The sequence below is a fragment of the Phyllobates terribilis genome, unplaced genomic scaffold (genome assembly GCF_046119375.1).
Source record: "Phyllobates terribilis strain yellow unplaced genomic scaffold, ASM4611937v1 Scaffold_12__6_contigs__length_324123572, whole genome shotgun sequence".
In the NCBI taxonomy this organism is placed as follows: Eukaryota; Metazoa; Chordata; class Amphibia; order Anura; family Dendrobatidae; genus Phyllobates; species Phyllobates terribilis.
In genome coordinates this window covers 150,674,016-150,696,148 of record NW_027362772.1, presented here as the reverse complement: position 1 = coordinate 150,696,148, position 22,133 = coordinate 150,674,016, and the positions used below count along the sequence as shown (strand labels likewise).

The window sequence follows — 22,133 nt, the reverse complement described above, 5'->3', positions numbered from 1 at the left end:
GCACTTCTGAGTGCCAACTGGTGGTGTTGGATCTCAGGGATACTACTGAAAACAGAGGAGCCAGATGTGTAATTGGAGCAACTTTAAAATCTGTAGTAGTGTGAATGTGGACAGAGCAGGAGAAATTGCCGTACGCACAGCAGGGGAACAGCTGACGTTACTGAACCCCAATAACACGGCAGCAAGTGTTGACTGTGCAGACAGCAATTCTGAGCGCCAGCTGGCGGTGTTGGAGCTCAGGGATAATACTGAAAACAGAGGAGCCAGAGGTGTAATTGGAGCAACTTTAAAATCTGTAGTAGTGTGAATGTGGACAGAGCAGGAGAAATTGCCGTCCGCACAGCAGGGGAACAGCTGACGTTACTGAACCCCAATAACACGGCAGCAAGTGTTGACTGTGCATATAGCACTTCTGAGCGCCAGCTGGCGGTGTTGGAGCTCAGGGATAATACTGAAAACAGAGGAGCCAAAGGTGTAATTGGAGCAACTTTAAAATCTGTAGTAGTGTGAATGTGGACAGAGCAGGAGAAATTGCCGTCCGCACAGCAGGGGAACAGCTGACGTTACTGAACCCCAATAACTCGGCAGCAAGTGTTGACTGTGCAGACGGCACTTCTGAGCGCCAACTGGTGGTGTTGGAGCTCAGGGATAATACTGAAAACAGAGGAGCCAGAGGTGTAATTGGAGCAACTTTAAAATCTTTAGTAGTGTGAATGTGGACAGAGCAGGAGAAATTACAGTCCGCACAGCAGGGGAACAGCTGACGTTACTGAACCCCAATAACACGGCAGCAAGTGTTGAATGTGCAGACAGCACTTCTGAGCACCAACTGGCGGTGTTGGAGCTCAGGGATAATACTGAAAACAGAGGAGCCAGAGGTGTAATTGGAGCAAGTTTTAAATCATTAGTACAGTGGATGTGGACAGAGCAGGAGAATTTGCCGGACACACAGCTGGGGATCAGCTGACGTTACTGAACCCCAATAATACTGGAGCAAGCATTGACTGTGCAGACGGCACTTCTGAGCAGCAACTGGCGATGTTGAAGCTCAGGGATTACAGTTCAGGTGGTAGAAACATGAACACACAGGAGACCTGGATACTGTTGCCAACCAATTATTTATTCTGGAAGAGGACTGGCAAATTCATGCGAGATCCAGGCCTTGTTCATTTTGAGAAAAGTAAGCCGATCAACGTTATCGGAGGATAGTCGCATGCAACGGTCTGTTAGTACACCACCTGCGGCACTAAAGACGCGTTCCGATAATACACAACAGCAGGGCAAGCTAGCACCTCCAATGCATACTGGCTAAGCTCTGGCCATGTATCCAGCTTTCAGACCCAAAACTTGAAGGGAGAAGAGCCGTCTGGGAGTACACTGAGAGGGCAAGACATGTAGTCTGTCACCATCTGACGGAAACGTTGCCTCCTGCTGACTGGAGCCATCTGTGATGGTGTAGACATTTGTGGCGGCGTGGACACAAAACTTTGCCACATTTGGGCCATACTGGTCTTGCCTTGTGCTGAGGCGCTGCTTCTGCTCCCTCTTTGTGCAGAGCTTCCTCCACTGCCTCGCCGCACTGAGCTGCTTTGTAAAGCACTAGCAGCACTGCTCTCGGTTGGAATGGAGAACATGATGGAATGCACCAGTGCGTCTTGGTACTCCCGCATTTTACGCTCCCGGTTCAACGGTGTTATGAGGCTTTGTAAGTTGTCCCGGTTGCGAGGATCTAGGAGGGTGGACACCCAATAATCAGCCATGTTGAGAATGTTGGCGATGCGGCGGTCGTTTCTCAGGCACTGCAGCATGAAATCAACCATGTGCTGCAGACTGCCAACTGGCCAAGAAACGCTGTCCCCTGCTTGATGCGTGATTTCTGCCTGCTCTGCATCACCCCACCCTCGCTCTAGATACTGACTACTAGAGCATTGTGTACCTCCCTCCTCTGGACAGATGTCTTCCTCCTCCATTGACTCCTCCTCATACTCCTCACAAAGTGTACCCTGCCTAGGCCTTTGTGAGGAACCACATTGCGCAGACTGTAGAGAAGCAGATGGCATTTGTGACTCCTCATCCTCCACCTCTTCCAAAACCTCCTCCCTTAGTGCTTGCAGTGTTTTTTCAAGCAGGCAGAAAAGGGGGATAGTCATGCTGACTAGTGCATCATCTGCACTCGCCATCCGCGTTAAATAATCGAAGGCACGCAAAACGTGGCAAATGTCCCTCATAGAGGCCCACTCAGTGGTGGTGAAGTGTGAACGGCGCGCACTGCGACTTGTTTGCGCCTGCTGCAGCTGGTACTCCATTACTGCTGCCTGCTGCTCACACAACCTCTCCAACATATGTAACGTTGAATTCCACCTGTAGGGTAGGTCACATATGATGCGATGTTCCGGAAGACGTAATCAGCGCTGCAGAGCTGCAATGCGCGATCTTGCGTTGCTGGAACGCCGCAAGTGAGCGCACTCTATGCTGACCTTGTGAAGCAGTGCATCAAGATCCGGATAGTCCCTTAAAAAACTCTGCACGACCAAGTTGAGCACATGTGCCAGACATGGGATGTGAGTGAGGTTGCCTAGGCCCAGAGCTGCCACCAGATTTCAGCAATTGTCACACACTACCATGCCTGGCTGGAGATTCGCTGGCACAAACCACATGTCGCTCTGCTGCTTGATGGCATTCCAGAGCTCCTGCGCTGTGTGGCTTCAATTCCCCAAAGAAATTAATTTTAATACGGCCTGTTGACGTTTGGCCACGGCTGTGCTCATATCGGTCATCATAACAGGTAACCGTTCACGGGTCGATGTGGAGGTAGACCGTGACGGCTCCTGCAGTGCTGATTCAGAGGAACTGGAGTATGAGGAGGAGTCAATGTGTACAGACTGGATTCCTGCAATACTTGGAGTTGGCAGAACACGTACAGCGCCACTCTCAAGATCTGTACCCGGCTCCACAACATTTACCCAATGGGCAGTGAGGGAAAGGTATAGTCCCTGTCCATGCTTACTGTTCCACGCATCAGTGGTCAGGTGGACCTTGCTACTGATGGCGTTTTGTAGCGCATGTTTAATTTTTCCCTCCACATGCTGTTGCAGGGCAGGGACGGCTTGCCTGCTGAAATAAAAGCGGCTGGGCACGTATTGTGGGACTGCCAATGCCATAAAGTTACGGAAGGTGTCAGTCTCCACCAGCCTGAATGATAGCATTTCAAGGGCCAGTAGTTTAGCAATGCCAGCATTCAGAGCCTGTGCTCGGGGGTGGTTTGCCGAGTATGGGCGCCTTTTCTCCCATGCCTGTGCTAACGATGGCTGTAGACTGGTGTGGGAGTGTGAGGATGACAGGGAAAGTGGTGCTGTGGGTGGAATTACACTGTGTCTCTGTACAACAGTGCCAGAGATTCTTCCATGGCGATCCTGTGAGGAAGCCGAACCAGCTGTGTGTGAGCTGGAGGAAGAGGCTACAAAACGAGCTGAAGAGGTGGTAGCTGGCGCTGTAGGTTGGCCTAGGTCTTCAGTGTGTTTTTGTAACTCCACCACGTGCTTGGTCCGCACATGTTTCCACATATTTGTGGTATTGAGGTTGCTGACACCTTTCCCTCTTTTCACCTTCTGATTACACAGTTTGCATTTCACAAAGCAAATGTCATCTGCAACTGTGTCAAAAAAAGACCAGGCACTGCAAGTCTTGGGCGCGCCCGCTTTGGATTTTGGAAGAGCCATGCTCCTAATGGGTGCCGAAGTGGAGGCTACAGGCAACCAAGTCTGCCCCCTCCCTCTCCCTCCTTTTTGGGCCATTCGGGGAATCTCTTCCTCAGAGCTGCTCCCACCACCTTCCTGTCCCTCACGCCATGATGGGTCAAGGACCTCACCATCTACACCACCCTCTTCAAACAACTGCTTCTCCTGGGTAGTCTCGACAGCACAGTACGCACGAGAAAGTGGCACCTGAGTCTTATCATCAGATGCGTACTGAGGTGAGCTGCTGACCATAGGCACTGGCCCACCCGCCTCTTCAGATTCAGAGAGATAAAACGGTTGCGCATCACTGCATACTACCTCTTCTTCAAATTCTCGAATTCTGCTTGGCTGGCCCCCTCTTTCCAAGCCAAGAGATTCAGAGAACAGAAGTAGAGATGGCTCCTGTCCAGGGCTCTCTGACTGCCTGGGCAATTTGGCAGGTGGTGAAGAGACAGATGGGTGCTCTTCAGTGCTCAGGACCTGAGAGGATCTGGAACTAATTGAAGTCGATGCGTTAGCTGCCATCCATCCGACAACGGCTTCAATTTGGTCCTCCCGCAGCAGTGGGGTACGGCTAGCTCCTACAAAGCTGCGCATAAAGGACTGTTCCCTGGTAAAACTGGGGGTTGCTGAGTCAATGGTGCCCGCAGCAGGCACAGAATCTCCACGTCCTCTCCCTGCAGGCACAGAATCCTCACGTCCTCTCCCTGCAGAAACTCCACGCCCACGGCCACGACCACATGCCTTACTCCCTGCCTTCTTCATCTTGGTAGACTGATAAAGATAGGCAGAAAAGTACCAAGGGCTTAGTGTGCTTATTCCTGAACAGTGGCTAACAGGTATAAGAAACAGTAATTTTATAAAGTGTGGACTAGACTTTAATATGAGCTAATGTGGCCTACACAACTGTAAAGTGGAGTGTTTGGTGAACTTTATTTAGGTTTTTTTTGTCACAAAAAGACACTGGATGTGCCCAAAGATGTAATACCGATAGTATCACAAACTTTTTGTAGCTATTACAATGTAGGAAGGTAACCTACAATGCAATAGATGAGGCTACAAAAAATAGGCTAATACTAATCTGGCTGGGGCTGCAGGGCACAATGCTGCAGAAAGGCTCCTCCATCTACTCCTATATAGTGTGTTTGGAAGTAATGTAGCTGAATACGGATGGAACCACCACACTAATAGGAGAAATAAGGAAAAATGATCAATTAGCAAAAAAGGACAATGTATGAGGCAGTGACGCACGCTGAGCGCACTACAACCAGACGTGGCTGAAGCACACACTACAGCATGAGCTTCACTCACACACAGAGACCTTGCAGACAGCGGTGAACAGCACAGAGAACTGTGCACTAGCGCTGCAAGGCACAGCGATTTATAAAGTAGCTTGGGTAAAGCAGAATAGACCAAATAGGTAGTTAAAACTGTCCCTCAGAACAACAGCGTCCTATCCCTAACTGAATTCACAGCAGAGTGAGCTGAAAATGGCGGCGGCGGCTTTTATAGTGCATCATGACATCATTTCAGCAGCCAATCACAGCCATGCCATTAGTTAACATACCTACATGCCTAACAGGATGTGCCCACACTTCTGAGCATCCTCATTGGCTGAATAAAATGAAACTGGCTCATTGCATTATGGGAACTTCCGACTCCGGTATACGATATTCTAAAAGTATCGGAACTAAGTATTGGAATTCCGATACCGCGAATATCGGCCGATACCCGATATTTCAGTATCGGAATGCTCAACACTAATGTATAACCATCAGGAGGAAGGTTAGAAATGATCATAAAGGAGTCGCAATATACAGAAGATTAGATGGACTCCATGAAATGCGCAGACACACGGACGCTGTACGTTTACTGCACAGAAAAACATTACATCCACATAGAAAAGTATAAAACCAGGATCTGAACCTTTCTCATAGTATTGAAATAGCGGACAGATAAATGGCTGAAATAACGGGGCACATCAGAGGTGAAATGTCTCAGACAAACCAGTGGGGGGCAGCAGGAGATCAATCATGGAATGCAGCAAAGACGTCACAGCGAAGCGCACCATTCGCACACAATCCGGGTGCAGAGACGCCGGCCGCATTCTTCCATTAAAGGCACAGCGTCTCCAGTAATCACATTTTTAGTATTATGTATCAATCAAAATCCGGGCTGGAAAACTTTGTGTACTGCAGGATCTTGTCTCGTGGGCTGAGAGGACGCCAGCTCAGATTAAGTTCCTCGTCTCCGTCACACAAATAATCCTCTTCAATCTTAACCTGGAACAGAGCGACAAAGATGTGAGTGATGGCGGGATGAAATACAGGAGTTACATTAATGTGCCCTATTGATTCTGCTTGGTGGGTGTACGACCACCGATGGGCAGAACAGTTGGACGTCCAACCACTGCGTTATTCATTCCCTATGGAATGTGCTTGGCTTTTTCTGGTGGAACCAAAGAGAATGAAGGAAGCGGCAGTCGGGCGTCCAAATTTTTGCAATTCAATAATCTCATGACATTGACATAGATCCTACACCACGTCCATCCTTTTATCGTGTGATGGCGGCACTGCTGGATATATTCTTCTTGATCGTAGTGATGATCATTCAAAATATCCCTCCGCTGACTGGTACATCCATTATTGGGTCTCCGAACAATGGAGACTGGGGTAGCGGTGGGGATTCAGCGCTGGGCTTAGGGATGGTAAGAACTGTGCACATAAGGGAAAAGCTTTCTAAACGGGACAACCCGTTTTACATAAAAAAAAATCAACGCCATTGTCCTCGCCTGGAGTATCATGTTGACAAGTTACAATGAAATGTGAAAATAATACCCCAAAAAGTAATGTCATAAGTGCAGGTTTTGGGTTCTTGTTCACAATTTTTGTAACATTTGGAATTTTTGTGGGATGTTAAAAAGTCATTCAAAACTACAACTTTGAAATCACTATTGAAGGTCTGGTCAATGAATCAACCAAAGTCAGATGGTCACTTTGAAAATAAACAAGCCCTTGTACAGCTCTGTTGTGGGAACGATATAAAAAGTTATGGCTCTTGGAAGAAGGGAAGAAAAAAATGAAAGTGCAAGAAGAAAGTTAATCCCAAAGATCTTTATAGTTGAAAGTGAGGTTGGACACTGTTGTTGAGACTGGAAGGTGACTAATGTCTGATATAACATTTCAGTAAAAGTCTAAGGCCAGGGCACCACTATCAGTACTTTTTCTCAGGAGTGGGAGACCCCAAACCAGGTGAGGAACAATCAGAGAAAAGGTAGAATAGAAACAAGTCACCAATTCTGCATTTACCACCCGCTCCTGAGAAAAAATACTGACCAAATACTGATAGTGGGACCGTGGCCTTATAGTCCTAGTGGTCGGTGTGAAAACTGCAATTTCTTATTTTAATACAGGTTGTGATTTGTTTTGTTTTTTCTCCATAACGTAACCCCCTTCACGCCATGGTCATTTTACGTTTTGTTTTTTCCCTCCCCTTCTTCCAAGCAAGAGCCATAACTTTATTTTTCCATCAATATGGCCATGTGGGGCTTGTGTTCTGCGGGACAAGTTGTACTTTTGAACAACACCATTGATTTTACCATATAGAGTACTGGACAATGAGGGAAAAAAAATCTAAGTTCGATGAAATTGCAAAAAAAAGTGCAATTCCACAAATGTTTTTGTTTTCATTTACCATGTTCACTATATGGTAAAACTGACCTAGCAATAATAAATCTTTATTTTTATATAGCGCTAACATATTCTGCAGCGCTTTACAGACATTATCATCACTGTCCCCATGGGGGCTCACAATTTACATTGCCTATCAGTATGTCTTTGGAGTGTGGGAGGAAACCAGATAATCCAGAAAGCCCATGCAAATATGGGGAGAACATACAAACTCCTTGCAGATGTTGTCCCTGGTGGGATTTCAACCCAGGACCCCAGTGTTGCAAAGCTGCAGTGCTAACCACTGAGCCACCGTGCTGCCCAGTAGAATTTCTCCCATCATTACGAGTATGCAGATACCAAACGTATAGTTTAATTTTTATTTTCGAAATTGGAAGAAAATTTTTTCTTGCGTTTGTCAGCATTTTCCGAGACCTGTAGCGTCTCCATTTTTGGGATCTGGGGTTGGGTTATCTCTTATTTTTTGCGCCCTGAGCTGACGCTTTTATTGATACCATTTTGGGGTAGATACGATGTTTTGAACATCTCTTATTGCAATGTTGCGGCGGCAAAAAAAACTTTAATTCCTGAGTTTAGATTTTTTTTCACTTACACTGTTAGATTTTGATTGGACACTTCTGAACGCAAGGATACCAAATATGTGTATAATTGTTTTATTTTGAATGGGGCAAAGTGGGGATAATTTGAACGTGTGTGTGTAATATATATATATATATATATATATATATATATATATAGAAAGATAGATATATATATATTTTTTTCTTCATTTTTAATTTTTGTCCCCCACTTTATTTAATTGTCCTCTTTGGAGACTTGAAGCTGCAATCGTCTGATCACCTGTGCTATACATTGCAGGGCTTCAGCACTGCTGTGTATAGCAGAAATCACTATCTCCTATGAACACTGGCCACGAGTCGGTGTTCACATGAGATTCACAATGACAGGCACAGCGGTCTTCTGCTGACTCCATGCTATCATGACAACACATCAGCACCCCACGATCACGTGACAGGGGAGCCGATGGGTGGGATTTATGATGCCCTTCCAGCCTGCGCGTTTTAAATCCCTTATTAGAGATTGACAGTAGGATTTAACTGGTTAACAACCGCGGGTGGAGCTCCATTCCATTTGCGGCTGTTAAAGGCACAGGATGACTGATTAAATCAGCCATCATGTGCAGCGAAAGATGCAGGTTCAGCGTGTGAGCCCGCATCAAAGGCAAAGTAAATATAAGTCATGGGTCGGGAAGGGGTTAAAATCTACATGCAATACAAAGACCTGATGAAACAATTAGGTGATTTTCTGACACATTCCCTTTAAGGGAAACACCTATATTCTGCATGGCTTTACCTGCTCTAAAAGTGGCTCTGGTGGAAGAAGTGATGGACTTATTTTTTTCCATGGTCTTCTCCTCTTTGAATTTTCTCCTTCTTTTAGCTGGTGGCCCTTCTACAAGAGATGGGCTTTCTGGACTGGTAGCCTCTAAGCCAAGGGGAGGTCCGCCGCTTAGACACTTGGATAAGTCCTCATTATCTGGGAGTTCGTTTTCAGAGTTTATCGGGGTGGGTGTATTGCAAGCTTGGGTGCCTTCATCCTGTAAAAAAAAATCAAGAGAACTTAGAAAATGTATAGAAATCGATTACAAATTAGTTCATAACTGAACACGCGCCTGTCGTTTCAGGTAACTTTTCAGAATAATCTGTCGTCTGTACATGAAGAGAAACAGTTTCTGGCCGTGAGGTCACTTGCACCCTCTCTGCGGGCTCTAGCTCTAATTTTCTCTCTGAGCTATTGGATGGACTAGCTGCTATGATATTTCATATGTACAGCACACACACAGATGATGGATTCCTGCTTCTTTCTCTGTAGTACAGACCGAAAGGAGCAGCAGCATTTAGGACATTATACAGCAGTACTAAGCAGTGTAGCTGTGAATCCAGCATTGGAGTGAAGTAGTCTCCTATGCACAGCACAAGCAGAGAGAGGGATTCCTGCTTTTGTAGTACAGACCAAGAGGAACAGCAGCATTTAGGTAGGGCAGTATTAAGCAGTGTAGCTGTGAATCCAGCATTGGAGTGAATTAGTCTCCTATACAGAGCACACAGAGAGAGGGATTCCTACTTTTGTAGTACAGATTGAGAGGAACAGCAGCATTGAGGTAGGGCATTGTACAGCTGTGAATCCAGCATTGGAGTGAAGTAGTCTCCTATGCACAGCACACGCAGAGGGATTCCTGCTTCTGTAGTACAGACCAAAAGGAGCAGCAGCATTTAAGACATTATACAGGACTACTGAGCAGTGTAGCTGTGAATCCAGCATTGGGGTGAGAAAAAACAGTCTCACAATGTGGAGAGATGACAGGGAGGAGGAGCAGGTATACATTAGGACAGGCGGCAGCCTGATGAAAAGCTACTCAAACCGGGTGTCTTCCTTGTCAGACTGAGGAGCAGCATTGTGACCAAGCATAACTGATCTGCTCGCTCCACCTGACAGGTTTACAATGGGGACACGGACAGAAGCGGGGAAAAATAAGCCATTCTGCTCAGTGAGCCTCCAGGCTTTCTTCCTCCTGGTCTATGTCCTATTCAGGTGGAGTGAGCAGATCAGTTTGCAATGCTGCTCCTCGGCCTGGCATGTTGAGACACATCTGGAGCAGCGTTTCTTCAGGCTGCAGCCAGTCTTTTATCAGCAGAAAGCTTACCAGGTGACAGGTTTCGCCCGATAAAACTAGAAGAGACTCGAGGTGAAAATATCAAAACATATGTTTTATTGACAAAATAATAAAAACATTTTTAAAAGACAGGATAACTGTATTAAAAATCACAACAAAATCGTAGAGCTCACTGCTAATAGTGGCTGTACTCGTGGTATCGCATACACAGTTATGCTTTCCTATTTTGGAACAGCTCCAATGAATAATAAATACAGTGCTTTTCCCAACAACGGGACACAACGTCCTAATCAATTTTGTCAAATGCTGACAGTGAAAATCAGCCAGATCGTTGGCACACACAAAACTAGGCTCCAAGTAAATGTAAGTATTTGATCTAAGAATGTACACATAATGTCACGCCAGGTGAGTGAAGGAACAAGTGTACAATGACGGGAAGGGGGGGGGAGGGAGCCCAACAACTAGGGAAAGGGGAAGTGGAGAACCCTTGGCAGATCTAATATCACCTGGCCTACCCTATCATCCCTATATAGGTTCCGCATCTGTTGCCAAGCAGGACCCTAAACCCTGAATGTCCCTAGAGATAGGCACTAGATATTGAGGGGATGGGGTGCACACTAGTCAGTCCCCACTATAAACTAAAGACAACAGGGTAGACAAACAAAGGGGATACATTTAGCTTGAGCAGACACCAGAGAGATAACGCCAACTGTCCTCCAAGCGCACCAAAGAAGAAACTAGCCGACTGCTAGTACTCCAAGCCTGCACAGAAGTACATAGAAGTATCACCAGCGACTTTCTGGAGACAGTTTTCAACTCCCAAGCAAGGGTGTGTCAATTAGCAGAAGAAGGTGGAGGTCGCTGCTGGGTCCTAAAGGGAGAAGGATATCACTACACTACAGAAATGAGAGGATCAAAAAGGCATCTGCAATGACAAGCGCAGCAACCTTCTACAGCCAGATCCAGAGCGACTGTCTGACACACCCAGCCAAATAAGGTAGTTTGGTATTAAGACTGGATTAACCGTAGTAATAAAGTGCTTTAGTGCATATAATGCTGAGACAATACGTTTACGGTATGTGTCAAAATCATCTAACTGAAATATGAGTATTTTTGAAAGCCTGGCCCTTTATGGGAAGGGAATGGTAGAAAAAATATCCAAACAGTGCTCAATAATGCTTTTCACTTCCCATGGAATGTACAAGTGACTAAATCACATATGCAGTGAAACAAGCAGAGTTGTTTGCTAGACCCAGGGCTTCAATACCGCTCACCACAAGTATATACAATTAGAATGAACAGGCCCTTTGTGAGGATATCACTTCCTCAGGAGGTGCTCACATATTCAATCAATAGGAACCATGTGGGGCAAGGGATAGACCCCAAGGTGTCATAGGCAATGTTAGATAGAGCGGCACATGTAGACAGCAGAAACAGATTGGAGCTATAACATCTTGTAAATCATAAGAGTCTTTACCTGTAAGACTGAGTGTTGTAAGTTACCGTTACAATTGAAAAAAGCCTTGGACAGGCTGAAACGTCTTGTGAGTTGTGGAATAAACAAATTAATCATCAACACGTGAGTGCCGGGATTTGCTTTTCCTAGTAAGTTACTGTGGGGCTGGCTGGCTTGACATCTGTCAAGTCAGCAGTCTTCCCCATGATTGTGGAGCCTACTGAAACAGACTAAGGGACCTTTTTAAACGCTTCGGAAGCCTTTGCAGGTGTTTCTTCTTAGTCTAATTTACTGAGATAATGACTTTTGTGTTTTCATTGGCTGTAAGACATAATCATCAACACTAACAGAAATAAACACTTGAAATAGATCACTCTGCTTGTAATGACTCTATATAATATAAGAGTTTCACTTTTTGTATTGAACTGAAATAAATTGACTTTTTGATGATATTCTAATTTAGTGAGATGCACCTGTATGCTTTTATATTTTCACCTCGAGTCACTTCTAGTTTTATCGGCCGAAACCTGTCACCTTGAAAGCTTTCTGTTGATATATGTTCATCTGGAAACGTCAATTATATAAGATTTCTAAGGACGATTTTTGATACTATATGCAGCCAGTCTTCGTTTATGCCTAGGGCGGGTTGCAGGTAAGGGTGGCCATCTTGGATGACACCAGATAACCTCTTTAAAGAATGGCTTAAATAAAGAATGCATTTCATAATAAGTTATACCTCAAGTAGGAAGGTGAGCTGGCTCTGTCTGTAATCATCCCTGTAGGAGTCCAAGATTTTCATGAGACATCTGAAATATGTACAAAGTAAGAGAGAATGAGATCTGTGCAATACGGCCCTCCACTAATGTGCCTCCTCCTCTGTGGGTGGTCGGGATCAATAATTCAGCATACTTGGGAAACAATACAGACTTGCTGTATGGAAGGAGGATATGGAAAGACCGGAGTGATCCGAGATCTGCCTCACATGACCTGGGCCAGGGCTGACCCCTGCGCTTGTGTGCGGGACCTTCACCCTTCGGACGTCTTCTATTCTTAGACAGATGAATACAGCGCGGTGTGTACGAGGTCTACTCTATCGGTGGGATGGCAAAATACCAACCTTCTCTCTTGTTTCAGCTTTCGTGTGATCTTCTGAACTTGGTGAAGTCTGTTAAGGATTCTCTCATTGACCTATAAAACCAAACATTGTCTTATTATATAATCAGGGGGATCGCTGTGGGAATTCTAGGTCGAAAAAAGACCCTTCTCCACCACTTACACATTACTTATAACCCATAATACCATTTGTTGTGAAATGTCCTCCAGCCGTTGTATAAAGCTGTTATAGTGTCAGCCATTACTACCTCTTGTGGTCGGCATTCCACAGTCTGACTTCTCTGACTGTAAAGAACCCTTTCCTATTTAGCTGCCAGAATCACCTTTCTTCCACCCGTAATGAGTGCCTCCTGGTCCTTAGTATGGTCTTTGGAAGGAATAAATCATGTGCTAGTCCTTTATACTGACCACACATATAGATGAGATCTCCTGCTCCAGGTCTCTCATATGTGAAGGCGTCTCCTCCCAACAGAAATTGTAAGATCTCTCCACAGGTGATCAATGGGATTTAGATCAGGGCTCATTGCTGCCACTTCAGAACTCTCCAGTAGTTTGTTTCCAACCACTTCTGGGTTCTTCTTGAAGTATGTTTGGGGTCATTGTCCTGCTGGATGACCCATGACTTAGAACACAAACCCAGCTTTCTGACACTGGGCACTACATTGCGACCCAAAATCCTTTGGTAATCTTCAGGTTTTATGATGCCTCAGTGAAGGCACCCAGTGCCAGAGGCAGCAAAACACCCCCTAAATATCTTTGAACCTTCACCATATTTGACTGTAGGTATTGTGTTCTTTTCTTTCTTGATCTCATTCCCTTTTCAGCAAACATTAAAATGATGTGCTTTACCAAAAAGCTCTATTTTGGTCTCATCTGTCCACAAGATGCTTTTCCAGAAGGATTTAGCTTACTCACGTACATTTTAGCAAACTGCAGTCTAGCTTTTTATGTCTCTATGTCAGCAGTGAGGTTCTCCTGGGTCTCCTGCCATAGCATTTAATTTCATTCAAATGTGGATGGATAGTTCATGCTGTCCCTTTCCCCCCATATAATGCCCCATGCAGGATGTCCCTTTCCCCCCCATATAATGCCCCATGCAGAACGCCACCTCCCCTCCCCCTTATAATGCCCCATGCAGGATGTCCCTTTCCTCCACTATATAATACCCCATGCAGGATATCACCCCCTCTCTTTAAAATGCCCCATGCAGAATGTCACCCACCCATATAATTCCGCATGAAGAATGTCACCCCCCCATATAATGCCCCAAGCAGGATGTCAGCTCCCACCCATATAATGCCCCATGCATGATGTCACCTCCACCCCATATAATGCCCCATGTAGGATGTTCCTTCCCCCCCATATAATGCCCCATGCAGGATGTCACCTCCCCCCCCTATATAATGCCCCATGTAGGGTGTCTCTTTCCCCCACTAAATAATGTGCCATGCAGGATATCACTACCCTCTCTTGAAAATGCCCCATGCAGGATGTCACCCCCCATATAATGCCCCATGCAGAATGTCACCCCCATATAATGCCCCATGCAGGATGTCACCTCCCACCCATATAATGTTCCATGCAGGATGACACCTCCCCCCATATAATGCCCCATGCAGTATGTGACCCCCCAATATAATGCCCCATACAGGGTGTCACCCCCCAATATAATGCCCCATGCAGGATGTCACCCCCCATATAATGCCCCATGCAGGATGTCACCTCCCCCCATATAATGCCCCATGCAGTATATCAGCACCCAATATAATCCCCCATGCAGGATGTCACCCCCCATATAATGCCCCATGCAGGATGTCACCCCCATATAATGCCCCATGCAGCATGTCACCTCTCACCCATATAATGCCCCATGCAGGATGTCACCCCCCATAAAATGCCCCATGCAGGATGTCACCCCTCATATAATGCCCCATGCAGGATGTAACCCCCCATATAATGCCCCAAGCAGGATGTCACCCCCCAAATAATGCCCCATTCATGATGTCACCTCCACCCCATATAATGGCAAATGTAGGATGTTCCTTTCCCCCCCCATATAATGCCCCATGCAGGATGTCACCTCTCCCCCCCATATAATGGCCCATGCAGGTTGTCCCTTTCCCCCACTATATAATGTGCCATGCAGGATATCACCCCCTCTCTTGAAAATGCCCCATGCAGGATGCCACCCCTCATATAATGCCCCATGCAGAATGTCACCCCCCATATAATGCCCCATGCAGGATGTCACCTCCCACCCATGTAATGCCCCATGCATGATGTCACCTCCCCCATATAATGCCCCATGCAGTATGTTACCCCCAATATAATGCCCCATGCAGGATGTCAACCCCCATATAATGCCCCATGCAGGATGTAACTCCCCATATAATGCCCCATGCAGGATGTCAACTCCCACCCACATAATGCCCCATGCAGGATGTCACCCCCCCATAAAATGCAACATGCAGGATGTCACCCCTTATATAATACCCCATGCAGGATGTCACCCCCCATATAATGCCCCATGCAGGATGTCTCCTATCCCCCCCATATAATGCCCCATTCAGGATGTTTAACCCCCCCGATAGAATGCCCCATGCAGTATGTCACCCCCCCATATAATGCCCCATGCAGGATGTCACCTCCCACCCATATAATGCCCCATTCAGGATGTCACCCCCCCCCCGATAGAATGCCCCATGCAGGATGTCACCGCCCTCATAATGCCCCATGCCTCCATACATTAAAAAAAAAATCAAATACTCACCTCACTCCTCCTCACCTGCTGCCGCTGCTCAGGTCGGGACTCCAGCGTCGCCGGCATTGTCCCGCTCTGATCTGCCTGTGGTGGCTCAGGGGAGGGCGCAGTGGAAAGACGTCACCACACCCTCTGATCTTAGACATCACAGGGAACGCACAGCAGGAAGACAGCGGATCTGCGAAGGCACGGGGAGAGGTAAGTATCCGGCTGCCGGGGCCCTGAGCAAGTGGGGGAGAAGGACGGGTGCTGGCTCAGCTCTCCTCCGCCCACAGCCCGGCGGGGTACCCGAACGTGAGTGGGCCCCCCCGCTTGCTCAGGGCCCCGGCACTTGCCCGGGTGTGACGGGTGCTGACGCCGGCCCTGTGTGGATTACTTGTAATTACTTATAAGTCTCATGTTTAAAGCTGTTCACCACTTCTTTAAGATTTGATTCAACATGAAAATGATTTGTTATTTGTGTTCTCTTATTCTCAATAAATAAAACATTGAAAACAAAACAAGACAACGTCCATCCTCATGTGACCAGAGTGTGTGGACAGCTCCTGGATGATGAAGGCATTTATGCCACTAACTGGTTCTCATGTTTCCCAGACCTGAATCCTATTGAAAACCTCAGGTTTGTAAAGCATCAGCGCATCCAACGCCGCCAAGTAACAGGCTGTGCAGGAGCTCACCGATGCCCCGACACCCCAGAATACCACCGATTATCTCATCAGGAGCATTCCCAGACATTGTCAGGAGGCTACAGACACGTGGGGCCAGACATTTATCTTTCACCTCACTGTAAACATTTCTATAACATCATTTGTTATTATTCTCTACTTCAAAATCCATTCTGAAAAAGTCCTATAAATACCAAAATGGGCAAACAAAAGATATCATAGGCAGAAAATGGGAAGATAAACAGCAAAAGAAGTAATTGTTAAAACAAATCTAATAGAAATGTTAATTATTATTTTTTTTAGTTCTTCAAACCCGATTGGCTTCTTTCTGGCGTCGCTTTATAAAGAGAAAGTTTTGCAAGAAGAAGCAGATGTTCCCCAGGTAAGTCCTTACTGATACAATGCTGTTACATTGCTTTATACCAATGTTCCCAGCCGGCAGCTCTATGCTGGTGTCAGAACTACAACTCCCAGAATGGCATAAAGAGCCGTAGATTGGGGAGAAGTGCCCGACACAATCAGTGGTAAAACTCAAGAGCAGTAATTTACAGGACCGACCTGAATGATACAAGGATACTGGTAGATGATGGAGGAGGAACTCTCTGAAGTGACATGTGAGATGGACACTTCAAAGGGCATTTAAATATTTTTGTCACATTTTTCACAAAATGCAGAATGCCTATATCCACAATATACTTTCCTCACTCTTTCATACCTGTTGGGCAACAATATTACTTGTTTTTTTAGGAATCATTTATTGATCATTTGTTCACATATGTAACTAAAACAACCTACAAATGGTTGATGAACTCGATGAAGAAAATTATAATATTATAATCAATTATCTTTTGATTTTCAGTCTTGGGACGTCTGGCTAAAGTGACATCGAAAGTTCTTTATTACATCATTAGTCATAAATCAAGTGTGATGAAAAGACTCTGCAGTACAGCCCTCTATGTCTCCGCCGTACAGCCCTCTATGTCTCCTCCGTACCGCCCTCTATGTCTCCACCGTACAGCCCTCTATGTCTCCTCCGTACAGCCCTCTATGTCTCCACCGTACAGCCCTCTATGTCTCCTCCGTACAGCCCTCTATGTCTCCTCCGTACAGCCCTCTATGTCTCCTCCGTACAGTCCTTAATGTCTCCGCCGTACAGCCCTCTATGTCTCCTCCGTACAGTCCTTAATGTCTCCGCCGTACAGCCCTCTATGTCTCCACCGTACAGCCCTCTATGTCTCCTCCGCACAGTCCTCTATGTCTCCACCGTACAGCCCTCTATGTCTCCTCCGTACAGCCCTCTATGTCTCCGCCGTACAGCCCTCTATGTCTCCTCCGTACAGCCCTCTATGTCTCCGCTGTACAGCCCTCTATGTCTCCGCCGTACAGCTCTCTATGTCTCTGACGCGCCCCCTTGGCCGCGAGTGCACGTGTGTGGGTCACCCGGAGCCGGGTCTCTGGGGGTTGTAGTCTCCGTGGCGGCGACCCGGTCCCGTCGCTCAGGGTGATATAACCAGTGGCAGTCTCTTATAGGGTTTTTATGGGTTAGTGTACTGGCTAGCATAAGGGGCCTGGTCAGTCTGTGAGCAAGCAGGAGCTCCCCTGGCCAGGTGGAGTTGTAGGCCTCCCCGTCTGTCTGCACTCTTCCTGGCTACCTTACTGTAAGCGAGTGGAAGTAGCCCACGTCCCTGAGTGTACCGTGTGGTCCTCACCCGTATGGCTGGTGACTTGGGGCCTTCTGATAGCCTCCGCTCCTAGATGGCGGTGCCGGTCCCTTCCTCGTGACTGAGCCTCCGTGCTTCTATGGCCAGAGGACCTGAAATCCCCTGCCTGCGGGTTTCTGCTGCTGGGTGAATATAAGTCCCCACAGCCTCGGACTCCTGTGTCCGGTTCTTGGTGTCTTCTGCCAGGACGAACTCCGTTTAGCTCAAGTCCCTGGTCTTCAGCTCCTGCTCCTACAGAGCTCCTAGCTGTTGCTTTCCTTGTGTCTTTCTCTTTCTCTGACTCTGACTAACCCCGCCCCAGATCCAGTTTATATAGGGCAGGTTCCTCCCCTATCTGGCCTGGGACAGGAGGTGTTGCATGTTTAAGGGCTCCTGACCAGGAAACCTCCCACTTGCTCCCAGACGTAATATTTCTATCACTGTGGCAACCAGACACCTGGGGTGCCACATTCCCCCCTAGTGAATTTTAGTACTCCGGGACTAAACACATTTTTAAAACATACACAAATACAAGGGTATAAACAATAATACAACAACATATGTACAAGAAGTTTAGTCTCTAGAGGTCACGGCGTGTCCGTGACCGGGTGTCCATATCACCCAACAAGGTGAAGTCTTGGAACAGAGTAGGGGACCTGTCCAAAGCAAACCCCAAACGTTGGCCCTGGGCGTGGCTGCAAGACTGAGGCTAGCTACTTTGGGCCACAAGGTGGCCACGCCAGACCGGTTTTCTCTTCCGCGGCCATCTTCGCAAGAGGCACAAGGTGCAACTATCTACAATGTAGTTCCGGTTATTCAGCGTCCATAACCTGTCAGTCCAAATAAACCTGCAGGGTAACTAGAGAAACATAATCAATGAACAGGCAACAAAAACATAAACCTTTTTCAGCATTTACGTATGAACAGGTAAACATGTACTTGGCATTAGACTCTCCAGCGAGCGGGCATCTGTCCTCTAGTGCTCCTGGTGGACCTACGTAACCCACTATCTGGTTCTGCACTACAGGGTGTAGGAGGTGTTGCGCGCAGGCCTGGCAGCTTTCTGCATACTCTTTGGCTTACTAGGGGCACGACAGGCTCACTACTAGCAGACAGAGGGTTGATTCTCCTGGGCTGCTGGTATGGATTCTTCTGCCTACTGGGCCGGCTGCTCTGCTGACACTCCCTGTTCTTCTGTAGGCCCTTGAGGGGCTGGCTGGAGAAAGGTGAGGACGGGTACCACAACTGCATTGTTGATTTGAGTCCAGGACCGGGGAAAGTCTCCGAGTACGGTACTGATCATTTCTTCCCTTTCCTCTGCGGGTTGAGGGTTCTCTTGATCTTCGTCAGGGCTTTGCAGCTGCTCGGGACACTTTTTCAGGTGGTCTCTGGAGACAATGGCTGTGGTCTCTCCTCCATCCTTACTGATTACACAGACTTTTGGATTGTCATGACTTGAAGGCAGTACTGTGTATGGGTCCTTCTCCCACTGGTCGTCCAACTTGTGGAGCCACCTCTTTCTCTTCAAGACCTGCTCTCCTGGTACCAGGGGAACAGCAGGAGCATGCTGGTTATAAGTCTTCTCTTGCCTTTCTCTTGCTTGAGACAGACTTTGCTCAACGCTCTCCTGTACTTTCCGATACTGCTGCTGCCGTTCTGTATCCCAGTCTGCCTCTGGCGAGGTGTCCTCAGGTGTTAGGACTCCCATATCCAGGTCAATAGGCAGCTTACCAGGTCTTGCTCTCATTAGGTAAGCCGGGGTACAGTTGGTGGAACCTACGGGGATGTGATTATACAAGTCCACCAGATCAGGCAGTTTTTCAGGCCACAGACTGCGTTCTTCCAGGGGCAACGTTTTTAGAAAGTCTATCACCACCTGGTTCATTTTCTCACATAGTCCATTGGTCTGAGGGTGATAGGGCGTTGTTCTTATCTTCCTGCAGCCATACAGGTTGCAGAACTCCTGGAAGACCTCCGCTTCGAAGACTGGTCCTTGGTCCGTCAACACTTGCGACGGATACCCATGTGGACGGCAGAAGTGCAGCTGGAAGGCTCTGGCTGCTGTTTGAGCTGTTAAGTCTTTGACAGGGACCACCACCAGGAACCGGGAGTAGTGATCTACGATGGTGAGGGCGTAGACGTACCCAGATTTGCATGGAGCCAGTTTCACATGGTCCAGGGCTACCAGTTCCAGTGGCTGCCTGGTGATGATGGACTGCAGGGGAGTCTTCTGGCTGGCACGGTCCTTTCTTCTTAGGTTGCACGGGCCACAGTCTCTGCACCATCTCTCGATGGCATCTCTCATATCTACCCAGTAGAACTGTCCACGCAACAGGAACTCCAGCTTCTTCCATCCGAAGTGCCCTGCTCTGTCGTGGTATACCTCCAGAACCATAGCCGCGTCTCGTCTTGGGACCACTACCTGCCAGGTTAGCTCATGTGTTCGAGAGTTGACCATCCTCCGGCACAGCTTCTCCTTGTAGAGAAACAGCTTACTTTTCTCCTTCCACAGTTGCTTGGTCTCCTCTGGAGCGTCTGGGTCAAGACGGGCATCAGCCTGTGTCAGCATTTCCTTCACCAGACGGACTGCGGGATAACTGTCTTGTGATTGGGATTGAATATAGCAGAGCGCCTGTCCCTTACACGGTGGGAATACAGGGTAATCCCATGACGGTGGAACGCAGGGAGTTCGACTTCTTCCAGTTTTTCTGGATCTTCCCCTATGTCTGGTAAGTTTGGCATTCTGGACAGGGCATCCGCGTTGGCATTTGAGCGTCCCGCCCAGTATTTGATGGTGAATTCATAGTTGGACAGGCGGGCCATCCATCTCTGCTCCAGGGCACCAAGTTTTGCAGTGTCCAGGTGTGTCAACGGGTTGTTATCCGTGTACACGGTGAACTTGGAAGAGGCAAGGTAATGCTTGAAACGTTCGGTCACTGCCCACACCACTGCCAGGAACTCTAACTTGAATGAGCTATAATTCTCAGGGTTTCTCTCTGTGGGCCGTAGTTTTCGGCTGGCGTAAGCGATTACCCGTTCTTTCCCCTGCTGGATCTGGGACAGTACGGCTCCTAGCCCGATGTTGCTCGCGTCCTTGTGGAGGATAAAGGGCTGGCTGTAGTCAGGGTACGTCAGGATTTCACCCCCCGTGAGGGCCATCTTCAGCTGGCGGAAGGACTCCTCTTCCAGCTTTTCCCACCTGAAGGGCGGCTTCTTGTTTTTGGCCTCCCTGGATTGACCTATCAGGAGGTCCAGCATAGGGGCTGCCATTTTGGTGAAACCGGGAATGAATCTTCGGTAGTAGCCTACCAACCCGAGGAACTGCCGCACTTCCTTTATGCTGGAGGGTCTTGGCCAGTCTTTAATCACGGTGATCTTATCGGGGTCGGGAGCCACTCCGTCAGCACTCACCACGTGTCCCAGGTACTGCACCTTTGGTTTCAGGAGGTGACACTTGGAGGGTTTCACCTTTAGGCCGTAGCTTGCCAGGGCATCAAACACTTCTGCCAGGTGTTTCAGATGGTCCTCGTAGGTTTTGGAATAAATTATGACATCGTCCAGGTATAACAGGACCGTCTCGAAATTTCGGTGTCCCAGACAGCATTCCATCAACTGCTGGAAGGTTCCTGGTGCATTGCAGTTCCGAACGGCATACAGTTGAATTCGCTGAGACCCATTGGGGTGGTGAATGCAGTCTTCTCCTTGTCTGCCTATGCTACAGGAACCTGCCAGTACCCGCTAGTAAGATCCAAAGTGGAGAAGAAGTTAGCAGATTTTAATGCAGCTAAAGATTCTTCTATTCTAGGTAACGGGTACGCATCTTTGTGTGTGATACGGTTGACCTTTCTGTAGTCTACACACATTCTCATGGTGTTGTCTTTCTTTTTCACTAGAACTAGAGGAGCTGCCCAGGGGCTACAGCTAACCCTGATTACCCCAGCCTCCTTCATGTCCCGCAACATCCCCTTTGCATGCTGATAGTGTGCAGGGGGTACCGGTCGGTATCTCTCCTTTATGGGTGGATGGTCTCCTGTGGGGATGTGATGCTCTACCCCCTTTACTCGCCCTAAGTCTAGCGAGTGTTTACTAAAGACTCTTTCGTACTCCTGAACCACCCGGTAGACTCCCTGTTTTTGGTGTGAGGGAGTGGAGTCAGTACCCACATGCAGTTGCTGACACCAGTCCTCCATTTGTTTCTTAGAGCCGTTACCTTCCTCTGGTTGAGATGGAGGCAAGGGTTCCACGGCCCTTACAGAATTTTGATTTATGGTGAACAATTTGGCTAGCGTGGCATACCAGGGCAGGATACTTCTCTCTCCCCGATATTTATGATGCGCA

The 22,133-nt window shown here is 47.6% G+C and overlaps 1 pseudogene; it reads right to left on the bottom strand.

Moving 5' to 3' along the window:
* Positions 1 to 5,617: 5,617 nt before the first annotated feature.
* Positions 5,618 to 22,133, bottom strand: part of LOC141171732 (TCF3 fusion partner homolog) — a 46,773-nt pseudogene continuing 30,257 nt past the window's right edge.